Genomic DNA, 13,311 nt, shown 5'->3' with positions numbered 1-13,311 from the left:
TGTGTGTGTGTGTGTGTGTGTGTGTGTGTGTGTAACCCCAGCAATGATGCCCACAGTTCAATGCTCTGAGAATAGACCCCCAAGACAGGGGAAGGACAAAGGGCTTCTAGATCTCATGTGGCTTATTCAAAGTCTTTATTTGAAGGGGAGGGGGTCACTCGAGTCCCTGTTGTGTGTTGAACTTAATGGTATCTGAACAAAGAGCACTCTCTTTAATTTTATCACTTGCTAATCAGCTGCAGGATCACCAGGAAGACCATCATACTGTTTGTCCACCTGCAAGACAGAAGAGTTCTCTGGGCCCTGGGACATGAGGACAAGGTACAAGTCTGTCCTGTGCTGTGAGCTCCTGAACGGTGGCCCGTTAGCACTCAGTGATTGTGAAATGAATGGATGGAGGAAATAAGGCTAACATCCTATTGTTTATAACATTTTTCTCTGAAATACCTCATGAGAATTCACTTGAGTAGAGGCTACAGTAAGAAGCATGAGAAGGAAGCAGGAGAAAGAGTACTAGCAGTCCCCTTAACCAGGCACAAATATTCAGACTAATTATAGCACAAAAACTAAGAAAACTGAATATACTTTAGAGGAACAATAAATATGAGGAAAGAAAACTGATAATTTTTAAAAAAGGAAGTAGCAGGGGCTGGGAATATGGCTTAGCAGTAGAGTGCTTGCCTAGCATGCATGAAGCCCTGGGTTAGATTCCTCAGCACCTCATAAACCAGAAAAGCTGGAAGTGGCAGAGTGGTAAGCCTTGAGCAAAAAGAAGCCAGGGACAGTGGTCAGGCCCTGAGTCTAAGCCCCAGGACAGGCAAAAAGGACATATTATTGTAAAGGTTTAGTATTAAGGAATCAGGATACCAATTGACCTCCTCCTAATTATAGACTATGTACCAATTGTGTGATTTCCTGATCTTCCAAATGAATCTTCTCAAGATTTGCATAAGGCATGTTTTGATGTAATAAATTCCAGTGCTGTTAGCACAATTCAAAGTCTACATTTCCAAGATGTTTAATACAGATGGATCTGATGATTTTATAAAACATACACAAATAGCTGCTTGAAGCAACTCACTAGTAAGAAATAAAAGGGCTCCTCACTTCTTGAGTGTAAGAAGCCCTAGTCTGATGCTAATTCTCTAAGTGGCTCTAAGTGCCATTTCTCATCAATGGGTTCGAGATGCTAATCATTTCCTAGGGGTGATAAGAATCCAGCTCTTGGTTCTGGAAATCAGGATTAAATGATGGGAGCTGGCTTGCCATTTTATTGGCACACGGCCATTAATCTTACCTTAATGTGGCTATACCACCATGTTACTCCTTTACATCTCAAGATTCATTCTTAAATAATCAAAAGAACAATCCCATTACATGTCCATCACCATCTAAATGAGAAAGATTGAAAGAAGTAGGGTTACATACACTTCTCTTTAGCTGAAAGTAGTAAATTATCTGAAGCTAATATATGAATCAGCTAGGTAGATAAAATAGCCAGTTTGCCTGGGAAATAGATGAAACTTTAAACTTAGATTATAGGGTCTGTAGAAACTACTTTCAAGACTTCTAAAATTCCTTTGAAGTCACTGTAGTAGATGTGATGTCTTTCTGTAAATAGTTGAAAGCACCCTGTTTCTGTGTTTAATTCAAGTCCTAAGAAAATCTCCAGTAACATGACCTATAAAATCGGAGCTTTCTAAAGGACGTTGAATGACATTGAAATAGATTATTTGCAACTATGAAAATGAAGCAAGGGAACCTGTTGAGGATGGTATTTGAGGGGAAATGGGAGCAGGGAGTCTAATAGAGGGAGTGAGATTGATTGGAATATAGTATAGATGTGTGGAGATGTAACTGAAATCTCCCCCCCCCCCCGTATAATATAAGCTAATAAAAAGATCCTTCTATCCAACAATTTTTCTCATTCATCTTGTGTTCTACTTTTAAGAAAAATGAACGGATTACCAGAAGATCATTTGCTACCAAGATGTGCCTCTGGGTGTAATAGTGCATGGCTATATTTCCAGTTACTTTGGAGGCTGAGGTGGGAGGACCACATGAACCCAGGAGTTCAGGACCAGCCTGAATAGCATAGTAAGATTCCATATCACACACAAATAAATATAGCACTGACAATTTCAAGGAAATTGCCTTATTTCACATTTAGACCATCTTTGTATAATTTCTGCCTACACTAATTTCTTAGGTCTGAGTCTTGTGAAGTCACATGAGTCTCTACCCTTAAGAGGTTGGTTTAATACTTGAAATTCTTAATCGGTTTTGAACAAGAGCCCTTCATTTGCATCTTACACTGGGCTCTGTAAACTACAAAGCTTATTCCAAGTATCTACAAAGAGAATCAAAATAAGAATTCCATGCAATTTAATAATATGCCATATTCATGTTTTTTTTATATCCTCCAAAGTGCTTCACATATACCACCTAATTTCATTCAAAAGTAAAATTGATGGATGCTTAGCTTTTAGTGAAATAAAAAGACCACTGCACTCTTAAGGACTGTATCATTAAAACTTAAAATCTCAAAGACAAGTACTGGGGGCTTACACCTATAATCCTAGCTACTCAGGATGCTGAGATCTGAGGATCACAGTTCAGAGTCAGCCCAGACAGAAAAGTTTGTAAGACTCTTATCTCCAATAAACCACCTAGAAAAAGCTGGAAGTGGTGCTGTGGCTCAAGTGGTAGAGCACTAGCCTTGAGCACAGAGAGGCTCAGGAACAGCGCCTGGGCCCTGAGTTCAAGCCCCAGGATTGGCAAAAAAAAAAATCAAAACAATAATTTGTTGTTGCAATTATTTTTATGTCCTATTCTATTGCAACCCACACTGAGTTCCTTTAGGATCAGAAACCGTGGTGTTTTGTAGGGGTCAACAAGATTTTCCAAAAGGGCCAGTTGGTAGCAATGTGAGCCTCTAAAAGCATGTAGTGTCTGCATTTCTAGCAGGAATGTGGACATATGACACTAGATACATACATTTCTAAGGCATTGTTTTCAATAAAACCTATGGGGTACGATCCCAGCTCCCGAGTCTGGGCTGCGGCCCTGGCTGGTCAGTTCGCTTTTTACTTCCCCAATAAATCCATCTTTTTACTTGGGAAAAAAAAACAAACCTCATATGGAGACTAAAATTGGAAATTCAGGTAACAAATATCACCAATTTCTTTCATTTTAAAATCAGTCCGAATCTATTGTTACCTTCCGAGCCACATAGAAACAGACAGGCATCAGATTGGATTTGGCCATTGCCCTGAGATTTGCTAGCATCTGGTCCTGAATGTCACTTCACTCGAGAAGCCGACTGACCACAATGAAAGAAGATGTTTTTCTTTACTCACACCATTGCCTTTGGCTGCCCCAACAGCTCTCTTCCTCACCTCCAGACAGCATCTGGAACACGTGGTGGAACCTGCCTGTCACTTACGGCCACTACATCCTCCATGCCAGTCCAATCCACTGTTCTTCTCCCACCAACAGGCAGCTAGTCTCCTTCCAGCTGTTCCGTCCAAACAGGGCCCCTGAGTGGCAGCCCTTGCCCTCTATCCTGATGCCCACCCTCCCGCACGCTCATTCTCCCTCATTATAGGTAGGAAAGGGAGTTGGGGGGAGGGAGGGTCAGACAGATAAGAAAAGGAAGGCCAGGGCCTTTCCTTGGTCAGAACCTTCTGTGGTTTCCACTTGGTGTTAGTGGTCCTTGGTGACAGGCATCTAGACGCTCTGCATTCAGAGTGCTCCTGTGGAATCTTTGGAGACCCCTCCAGGTACCTGTCCCCTGCCTCATCTTCCACGCTCCCTGGGCTCTGCCTCCAGCTGCACACCTCCAACCTTGCTCTCCTACCCAGCTTGCCCTGTGCTTAGTTCTCAGCTCAACAGGCAGTAACTCCATATCTGTGAGTTGAACATGCAGCCATGTTCCCCAGCCTCTCGTGTTACACACAGCTCTACCCTTCATGAACAGCTCCAACTGAATGTTCTCTTTCTTAAATGATCAAGGTTATGCTGCAGGTATTTGCCATATATAAAGAGGCAACGTCAGGAGACAATGAGCCCTGAATAATTGGTGAGGACTAAATGTAATCGGTAGCTTTTTCAGTAAAGGCCACATCAAAGGTTAGATGAAGCTGGTTGCCCATGGCTCACCCCTACAATCCTACCTTCTCGGGAAGCTGAGTTCTGAGGATTGTGGATCAAAGGGCCAGAAAGTCCATGAGACTCATATCTAATCAACCAGGGGAAAAAAATGGGTCAGAAGTGGAGCTGTGGGCCAGGTGGTGGAGTGCCAGCCTTGAACAAAAAAGCAGCTTCCAGGTCCTAAGTTCAAGCCTCAGTACTGGCCCACACACAAACATCCAAAACAGATATAAGCACATTATAAGGTACTGGGAATGGGGGCTTCAACATATGAACTGCAGGGGGACACAATTCAGATCACACCAGTCGCCCTTTAGAATGCACTCTGCCCATATTGCCACCCAAAGACTTCTGGAATATTCTTTTTTTGGTGCTAATCTTGGGGCTTGAACTCAAGACCTGGGAACTGTCCCTGAGATTTGTTGCTCAACAGCTGCACTGTACCTCTGGAGCCACAGAGCCAGTTCTGGCTTTTTTGTGTGTGTGTGTGCTTAATTGGAGTCTCATGGACTTCCTTGACCTGGCTGGCTTTGAACTTCTATCCTCAGATTTTAGTCTCCTGGGTAGCTGGGATTGCAGCTTGGAAGGCAGACAATTTAAAAACTGACCAAGTTGGCTTACTTACTGATGTCTTCCATATGTCTGCCACTCTCAAAAGAAAGCCCTTCGGCAAAGATTTCCAATCCCATCTTGCCTCGTGTGGTTGGATCCCTTTCCCATGGGAAAAGGCTGTGCATGGAAGAATGCAGATGGCAGTTTATGTGAAATCCAGTGTGTACTTGAGTTGCATCTTAAATACATCCTGCTTCATTGAATAGCCCCCATTACTCATCCCCATGACAGCACTATTGCTGGACTCATACGGTCTGGCAGCAAGAGTACCACATCCCCCCATATAGAGCACCCTGCCAAGAGCCAACATCTGGCCTTGAACATTTTCCCCTTACAGGCTTCTTGTGAATCCACTCGCAGCTTGTACACTATCTCCACAGGTGTTCTTAGGGGCTGTTTTTCTCAGGGTGATTTTTCTTCTCTTTTTGCTTTTTTCCACTACTGGGGATCGAAGCCACCACCTTGCAAGAGAGGCGAGTAATCTAGCACATACACCATTATGCCTCTCCTAGTTCTTTTGCCGTTAGGCAGCATTATCTCAGAGGAGAAAACACAAGGCAAAGAAAGATAGGACTGCAGATTGGCTCAAGTGTTATATGTTAGCTGTGGACGAGAAAGGTGAGCAAGAGCATGAGGCCCTGACTTAAAGGTGGGGGGAGGAGGAAGAGAGAGAGAGAGAGAATACACCCTCTCTTTCAAGCTCCCTTAGCCATTCTATGGTCAGATTACAATATCAGAAAAACAATTGAAGTACCATCTATAAAGATTAATAATTAACTTTCATTATTTGGGCCAGTTATTTGTGGAAATCTACAGATTAGTTGTTTTTTCCCCAACTTTACCTATTTCCTCCCCTGATTCAGACTCTCTCTCTCTCTCTCTCTCTCTCTCTCTCTCACACACACACACACACACACACACACACACACACACACACACACTGTCCTCTGCCACTGTTCCTGCGGTTGTGTGTGTAAATTATATGCAATAGTGCTGTCGAATAGAACATTCTAGGATGATGGAAATATTTTGCACCTGTGCTACTAAGTCGAACTCATGGGTGGCAATGACCTGAGTAGAAGGGGCGGGCTTTCCCAGCCTGGCTAACACTGGAACCCTATCTCAACCACGCCGAGCCTCGCTGCATCTGTAGTTCTCAAGGTCCAAATTGAAGTTGAAATAAAACCCAGCGATCCTCTGACTTGTGAGATCATGAATGTAAAAGACATTGGCCTGCTGAGCAGCCTATCAACCATGATGCCAACAGAAGCCCTGCCCTAGCACCCCATGCTAGGGATTTCCTTTCACTTTTTTGCTGCCTCTTCATGAATTCAGCCCCCAAATCCCACCTCATTCCTAAAAAACTCATGGAAATATTAGATTGGGTAACCCTGGTGAGAAACAGGAAATGTAGATGCTTCAAATGTGATCTCTTCATAAGGACACTTCAATAAGGACACTTTGAGAGATGTATTATTTTTTCCTTTCAAGGAAAACTGGTATTCTGTTGGAGATGACCAATTCTCTTATCTAAATCCACGTGAAGAAGTCTCCAAGCTGTCCCAGAGAGAGAGGCAACGGAGACAGCCCGGCCATCCTAGCAATTTCACTATTAACTGCAATGGAAATTTCCCAAAAGGAAGCGTTTACTCAACTGCCTCTGGGAAAAAAAAAAAAGTCAGATGAGATGAAGTTATCCTGGGAAGAAAAGGTCAGTACACATAACAATTTAACCAAGCATTTTATATGCATGAAAGAACACAGCCATGTTAGAAATTTTTAAAATCCCTTTCTTTGAGTAAAATATGCTTCTAGCTTTACATTTCAGAACAGTATCAAATGTCTCTCCCTTGCTTTTATTTAACTATATAACTAAGTTAAAAATAATGTAAATACTGAGTTTTAGTGCGCATCATTCATTTATGAAAAAGGGATGGATGGGGTGAGATTGACTGGGATACATAATATATGCTAATTAAAAATTTTAAGAAGAAGTGACAATCTTTGAATTGTGATTTCTCAGTTTGTAATACCAAGAAATTCTTTCTAGAAAATACAGAGAAACAAAAAAAAAGAAAAGTAGAAATAACTTTTTCCACCAGCATCAATGACCAATATTATTGTTTCCCACATACTTAGGACATATTGAGTTGTTTTTTTTTAACCTGTGGTTTTTATTGTGTGTAAATGTGTATTTTAGGTGTGTAAATGCAGTCACATTTCTTCTTTCATGATTTTTTTTTCCAGTCCTGGGCCTTGGACTCAGGGCCTGAGCACTGCCCCTGGCTTCCTTTTGCTCAAGGGTAGCACTCTACCACTTGAGCCACAGTGCCACTTCTGGCCGTTTTCTATATATATATGCGGTGCTTGGGAATCGAACCCAGGGCTTCATGTATACGAGGCAAGCACTTTTGCCACTAGGCCATAATCCCAGCCCACATTTCTTCTTGAAAACAAAACTTGGTCAAGATTCATTATACTCATAAGCTGACATGTTGAGCTGAAACCTCTTTGTACACTATGGAAAGATAATTTTAAAATGTGATCAGATTTTTAAAACCAGTAGGAAGGATAAGGGTAAATATATTCAAAATATACATATGTATGGAAAAGCCCAAACTAAACCCCTTTATATAATCAATATATATTAATGACAGGGTATGTGCATACTCTTATAGTTTTGTCATCTTACTTTAACTTAATGATATATTTCTGCATCATTAAATAGTCTATAATACAACTAATATTGCAGTCATTTAAGGACCTATCAAATGCTTTTGAATCATAATAAATCATCATACATGTTTTATAACCTACCAATTTTTCACACATTTCTATTAATACCTGTTATAAACAAATTCTGGGGTCAAAGGGTATGATGAACAGATTTTAATGCATCTTAATTTTTTTTTTTTTTTTTTTTTTTTTTGCCAGTCCTGGGCCTTGGACTCAGGGCCTGAGCACTGTCCCTGGCTTCTTCCCGCTCAAGGCTAGCACTCTGCCACTTGAGCCACAGCGCCGCTTCTGGCCGTTTTCTGTATATGTGGTGCTGGGGAATCGAACCTAGGGCCTCGTGTATCCGAGGCAGGCACTCTTGCCGCTAGGCTATATCCCCAGCCCGCATCTTAATTTTTTTAGTGATGTGTTAGCATGCATTTTTTTATAGCATATGGGTGTCTATCTTCCAGTATTCCTCACCAGATACTGCAGGTCTTGTGATCTCATATTTTGGCAAAACAAATGGAACATCAGTATATAAAGTATATTAATCTTGCATTGATTTTGTGCCTCTGTTTTATAGAGTAGTTGAACATTTTTGTTTGTTGAGGGGTCATGTGTATTTTTTATAAATTTGACGATAAAATTATCTTTATCCCTTAGCCTACCAAAGTGTTCATGGTTCTCATTTTTGTGCATGAATTTGCATATGTACAGACATCCTTTACCAGTTCACTTTTCAATTTTTTAAATATTTTGTTAGTATGTACTAGTTGTAAAAGGGGGGGTTAAATTGTTCCATATACATGCATATAATGCATACATGTACCCCAATCATATTTACCCCCTCCATCTCTCTCCTTCATCCCAGTTTTCAATTCATTATTATCATCACTCTCTTGCATTTTTTTCAAAAGGCAATGCTGTATTTTATGTCATCTATACACAGGTTCCTTGCCTTTTCAACATCATACCTAGTCTTTTTGGGGATCCATTTTCACTAGCATACATTATTTGTAATGGAGGATGTTCATTGTGACATTTTCACTCATATGTACAGTGTATCCCATCAATGGCACTTCCTCTATCATTCCCTCTTTCTTCCTCTCTGCTTCTCAACACAACTTCATCATTGATCCTTTTATTGTTTCCTTTCATTTTTGCTGTTTTTGAGGCAATGTCTCACTATGGAGTCTCAACTGGCCTGGAATTTGCTATGTAACTGGGGCTGGCCTTGAATTCTTGATTCTCCTGCCTCGGCCTGCTGGCATTGCAAGTGTGCATCAAAACACCTGGATTGTTTTTGCTGTTTTGTTTCCTTGTGGCATTGCCAGAAGAGGATGATACCTCTTTCCTTATTCTAGCAGAAACATTACTATACCACAGAATCTGATGAAACACAGTTAAAATATAATGTGTCCTGTAGCCCAGCTGTAATCCCAGGACTCAGGAAGTTGAGACAGGGTTTCTAATACAAGATCTGCTGCAGGGGCTGGGGATATGGCCTAGTGGCATGAGTGCTTGCCTCGTATATATGAGGCCCTGGGTTCGATTCCCCAGCACCACATATACAGAAAATGGCCAGAAGTGGCGCTGTGGCTCAAGTGACAGAGTGCTAGCCTTGAGCAAGAAGAAGCCAGGGACAGTGCTCAGGCCCTGAGTCCAAGCCCCAGGACTGGCCAAAAAAAAAAAAAATACAAGATCTGCTGAGGCTCCATAGTAAGATCTTGTCTCTATATGCACACCTTTATGTATACGCACATATTTGTATTTAGGTATAGTGTCTTTATATGAGAAAAAGCATGATACTTGTCTTTGAATCTAGCTTATTTCACATAATATGATCATCTCCAATCCTGTTTTCCTGCAAGTGACATGTTCTCATTCTTTTCAATGAATGCACAATATTTCATTGTGTACATGCACCATTTTTTCTCTATCCATTCACAAGTTGATAGGCACCTGACTTAGTTGTTTTAAATAGTGCTATAATAAACATGGATATTCAGGTACCTCTATTGTGTGCTCGCTTATACTACCTCAGATCCGTTTAAAAGCAGAATAGTTCTATCATATGGTAGGTCTGATTTTAGTTTTTGAAGAAGCTCCATATTGTTCTCCATAGTGGCTGCATTTTTATTATTTATACTGACTTTGGTTCCTTTGTGTATATATCCAGGCCACATGGATTATATGTGAGAACTCCTGGTATCAGATTGTCATGACTATTTGAATATGATTGAATTGACTGCTTATGGTAGTCATAAACTAGAGCTTCAGGAAACCCAAAACTATTCAGAATGAAGTGTCTGGAGTTCTATTACATTTTTAATCATTCCTAGCCAGAAAGAACAGAATTCAACTTCCAGCATAAACAAAGAAACTTAGGTTTTTAATATTTTTGTCTCTGTCATTCTATTTTGTGCCCATTTAAGATGAAAATATCTTATAAACCTAGCACATTCAAAAGGCTCATCAAAATTTTGTAGGTTAACTAATAGTGTAACCACTATGAACTTTGATTTTTTTCCACAGGCTAGCATTGTTTTTACCTCAGGAAAAGTTAATCACTACTGCCTAAAAAATAAAAATTAACCACACAAACTGAGTGAATGTAATTTTTCCAACCTTATATTCCTATAGTAAGGATTAAGAGGATGGTTTCTTATACAGAGTGCCTAAGTAACTTGTCTCTTGCATTTTGTGAATGAACATCCCTCAGCAAATCATAATGAGTCACATACAGTAAGTGCAAAAGCTATACTGAATATTTTGGTATTTCCTCCTGGATGTTCAATCATTTACACTGCTTCCGGAGCATTATACTGAAGTCTTTTCATGATCTTGGCACATAATACTTGTTTTTCTGGGCTAAAATTCTCACAGACACACATTGAGTTAGGAAATAGGATTTTTGATCTTTAATCACTAATTTGGCTGAATCTTGTAATTTTCACAAATGTGTTTAGCCCTGCCCATATGTGTTTCCTTTACCAGCCTTTTGGAAGAGATGGTGGGGAGACAATTAGGCCATGTATGGCTTTGGTTAGATGCTGTTGTTTACATAACAGAACATTAACTAATTATTTTAATTCTGGTTGACACACCAAACATGAATTATTTAACATCTCCAATTTTCTGGCCTTCTATTTTGGTTAATAACAGTGACTCTGAACTATCATGTTGTAATTATAAGAAATGCTTTGGAAGAACTTTAAATTATTTCATAGAGTCTCTATTCATACAAATCAGAGATGCCTGATAGATTCTATCTGCAGCCAGTTGCCTATTCTTTTTTATTTTTTTAAATTTTTATTGTCAAACTGATGTACAGAGAGGTTACAGTTTCATACGTTAGGCATTGGATACATTTCTTGTACTGTTTGTTACCTTGTCCCTCATACTCCCCTCCCCCCTCCCCCTTACCCTTTCCCCCCCCCCCGAGGTATTCAGTTCACTTACACCAAACAGTTTTGCAAGTATTGCTTTTGTAATCATTTGTCTTTTTTACCCCGTGTCTCTCGATTTTGGTATTCCCTTTCAGTTTCCTAGTTCTAATACCTGTATACACGGTTTCCAATGTACTCAGATAAGAAACAGAGATAGTTGTTTTCCATAGAACTGTTTCCTTCTGAGCCTACACTCAGTCACAGAATTTCACGAGAATGTCTATTCTAGCAGCTAATACTAATGGTTAAGAGTTGAGATCCAGATTGAAATTTACTTGCCATCGTGAGAAATAGTGATCTGAATGCTACAATGAAGTAACCCAGTGTGTGCCGCTCTACAACTTGTGTACTCAGTTAAACAAGGAAATTTGGAGAGCTTGTACAACTGATTTAATGCATTATGCGTTGCGATGGCAACAGTATACTCTGAAAGGAGCTGTGTGTAGTTCTTTGGGACATTTATTTCTTGTTTACAACATCTTCATAAGGATTCAGGACTTTTTATTATTATTTTTTTGCCAGTCCTGGGGCTTGAACTCGGTGACTGAACACTGTTCCTACTTCTTTTTGCTTAAGGCTAGCACTCTACCACTTGAACCACAGTGTCACTTCCAGCTTTTTCTGGTTATGTGGTGCTGAGGAACCAAACCCAGGGCTTCATGCATGCTAGGCAAGCACTCTACCGCTAAGCCACATTCCCAGCCTCAGGACTTTTTCTTGCTAATAAAAATAAAAAAAAAAACTAGACTTCTCAAAAATCATTCAAACATATCCTTGTTTTCTGTGGTATTTTTAAAATGTGTTCATTCTAACTGCGGTGAGGTAGAATCTCAATATTTGGATTTGCATTTCCTTTATGGCCAGAGATGTTGAGCATTTCTTCATGTGCCCATTGTCCATTTTTACTTCTTCTGAGAAGATTCTCTTTAGCTCATTAGCCCATTTATTAATTGGGCTGTTGAGTTTTTGAGAGTTTAATTTTTTTAAGTTCTTAGTGCAACTACCTAAAGATAATTTTAAAAAAACACAATCAAACCAAGTCTTGCCCTTTATTTTATGAGAACTAAAAATAACTTAAAAAGATTGTCTTTTCTCCTGCAATAAACATAATACAGCCAAATCTCTGGTTCACTTTTTTTTTTGGCCAGTCCTGGGGCTTGGACTCAGGGCCTGAGCACTGTCCCTGGCTTCTTTTTGCTCAAGGCTAGCACTCTGCCACTTGAGCCACAGCGCCACTTCTGGCCATTTTCTGTATATGTGGTGCTGGGGAATTGAACCCAGGGCCTCATGAATACGAGGCAGGCACTCTAGCCACTAGGCCATATCCCCAGCCCTCTGGTTCACTTTTAACCAGGACATTTTCCTTTTTGTTCAGAAAGAAAAAGTTTAGTTTGCTTACTTAAGTGTTTATCACTAACTATATTTTATTACTGCTTTATTTTCTTTTTAAAAACTCTTCTTCCTGTGATTCCTTTGACTGATTCTTTTATCCAATATTGGCTTTATTTTTGTAAGATGCCTAAAATCATTTGTACAAGAAAATGAATTCTTTGATAGCTACATTAAAGATGATCACCTGTAACTTGTCCAAGCTGTAATTGATCCTATTTCATGTTTATTTATTGTTCACGAAAGAAATGATATACATTTGAGACATTTTATATAAATAAGGTAGAGTCATCAAGGTCAAAGTGAACTGAATAAAAATATTTTGTTGAAAATTATTTTCTTTGTGTTCCTTCTAGCTCAACGACGTTGCCACTGTTTCCAAGGGAAAGATGGAATGAGAGGTGGGAAAGAAGAGAATGAAAGTGTCCTCAGCAGGAAAGGGAGAGGGCCAGTGGAGAAGGCAAATGAGTATGAATATCATCGAAGTAGCTCATTGTGTTCATGAAAACAACGGTGAAACCTGTTGAAATTGTTTTAAGGATAGAAGATAAGGTAGTGCAATAGAGGGGATTAGTTTGAACAGGGTACATTGTATGTATGTATGTTACAATGAAACCTTCCTTCTACCACCAATGTATGCTAATAAAAATCATAAAAATTTATTGCTGCCGTATGAAGAGTTATATGCAGAAAAACTTGATGCTTACAAGGTGGAAGAGACTGTTTTTATACATGTTAAACAGCATACATACAAGAAAGATTTTATAAAGGAATATGAAAGTACCTTCCAATGGTTTACCCCAAATACCCTGTTAATGACACCAAAGCCTGTAATTACCAAGTCTTTTCTAACCTATCAACTCTCTTAACACATTTTTACTTTCTCATCAGTTTTTGCTTTGTCAAACTCCAAGTTGGATCAACTCCTTGAGGCTTGTCTTATTTTTTTAACTAAAAAAAGTGTAGTTTGAATAAATGAGTAGTTGAGTGG

The 13,311-nt window shown here is 39.7% G+C and overlaps 1 protein-coding gene across 2 annotated transcripts in view; it reads left to right on the top strand.

Annotated features, from left to right (window-relative positions):
• Nucleotides 1-13,233, top strand: part of LOC125344173 — a 34,828-nt gene extending 21,595 nt beyond the window's left edge. Inside the window, exons 4-6 of one of the 2 annotated variants that reach the window (XR_007209426.1) lie at nucleotides 237-321; nucleotides 6,256-6,475; nucleotides 12,677-13,233. The gene's annotated coding sequence lies outside the window, so the exon portion shown is untranslated. The remainder of the gene's footprint in view (nucleotides 1-236; nucleotides 322-6,255; nucleotides 6,476-12,676) is intronic. The other variant, XR_007209425.1, reaches the window with a different exon arrangement.
• The last annotated feature ends 78 nt before the right edge of the window (nucleotides 13,234-13,311 follow it).

Source organism: Perognathus longimembris, chromosome 28, assembly GCF_023159225.1.
Source record: "Perognathus longimembris pacificus isolate PPM17 chromosome 28, ASM2315922v1, whole genome shotgun sequence".
Taxonomy (NCBI): domain Eukaryota; kingdom Metazoa; phylum Chordata; class Mammalia; order Rodentia; family Heteromyidae; genus Perognathus; species Perognathus longimembris.
The sequence above is the reverse complement of the archived record's forward strand: the minus strand, read 5'-3'. Positions and strand labels throughout refer to the sequence as shown.